The sequence below is a fragment of the Sinohyriopsis cumingii genome, chromosome 11 (assembly GCF_028554795.1).
Source record: "Sinohyriopsis cumingii isolate HCF-2022 chromosome 11, ASM2855479v2, whole genome shotgun sequence".
In the NCBI taxonomy this organism is placed as follows: Eukaryota; Metazoa; Mollusca; class Bivalvia; order Unionida; family Unionidae; genus Sinohyriopsis; species Sinohyriopsis cumingii.
In genome coordinates, this window is record NC_142971.1 from 109,338,383 (window position 1) to 109,339,953 (window position 1,571).

Here is a 1,571-nt window from a genome sequence, read left to right on the forward strand (position 1 = left end):
GGTAAGTGAAGGAATATCGTAGTTTTATATGTATATCTTATATCCGTAATTTAAGTTTATGAAGATTGATATTGGAATGTAATTTTATATGTTGAGTATTTCAATAAAATTAGTCCGTTCGAGGGAATCTCAAAGAGGCTTGTATCGTTACAGGATTCCCGTACCTCCGCTTGCCATATTCCCCAAGATGTAGCCGTATCTACACAGTAGTGAGTGATACCTCTTTCAAGAGAGCTTGAACTTCTTCTTCTTCTCTCTCTATCTGGTCATGGGAAACAGCATTGCCAAGAGTTTACGAGACAAACAGTCTCATAAAAGTTGGTGGACACACTATCTTTATAAAAGTATTTTGATTAAACATGTAAAGTATCAAAAGAACATGTTTGTGATTTGATAAAACATGTGCTCGAAAATATAAAAAAATTCAGTTTGGTAATACAAACTATCTCCAAAAGTTCGCAACAGCAATGGGTAGTCCTATGGCACCTTCTTATGCATCTTTTTTATGGGGAAATTAGAAAATGACTTTCTAAATAAATACCTCTTAAATCCAGATGTTTGGTTAAGATTTTTAGACGATATCTTTATGATTTGGAATTATTCATTATAAACTCTTTATTATTTTATAGACTGTTTAAACAAATAACATCCAACATTAAAATTTACATTCAATGTGTCTAAAACTAAAGTGTCAGTTTTGGACGTAGAGGTCGTGAAAAATGAAAATAATGACATCACTACCAAGGGTCACGTTAAAAACACGAATATTCATCAGTATGTTAAATATTCTTCATGCCATCCTAAATCGTGTAAAAACGGGATACCATATAGTCAAGCAAAAAGATATAGAAGAATTATTTCGGATGACACTATTTTTAAATCATCTTTGACAGAGTTAGGTCAGCATTTTGTAAATAGAAATTAACCTATTGACATCATTAATATTGCTTTTCAAACAGTATCTTCTCTTACACAACTTGAATCTTTACAATGAAAAATCAAAAACAGAAATAAACATATTCCTTTTATTATTGAATATAATCCAAGTTTGCATAATAAAGGTAAGAGTATCAACCAATATTGTTATTTATTAAAAGTATCATGTATAGCAAGTGTTAAATCGCTACACGTGCTTATAAAAGGACTAAAAATCTAAAAATCTATAAACAACTCACGGCGCTCGAATGCAAAACTGTGCTCTCAGGGTGAACGCAGAGTTTTAGAAAAAGAAAATATATACCAAATGTTGGAGATGAAATTAAAAACTGTTAGCAAGTCAGATTTTCTTCACATTTTCGGCTAGAGAAAGGCAAAATGTGACACTTCAATCTCTGTTCGGATTTTGGAGTAGAAAAGGTCGTTTCTAAGAACAATAACATTGTAATATACTGTTTTCCGCCTTTTGTAGCATTTTCCTAGTTCAGAAGCTATATTTGAATGGTTTCATAACAAGACCGGCTTAAAAAATCATAAGATAAATCACGGGCTACACTGATTAAAATTTTATTTTTAGTCGTATGAGACGATAACTGTCTCGTTCGTAGCAGTTCTCACCGCAAAGAACGAACCTC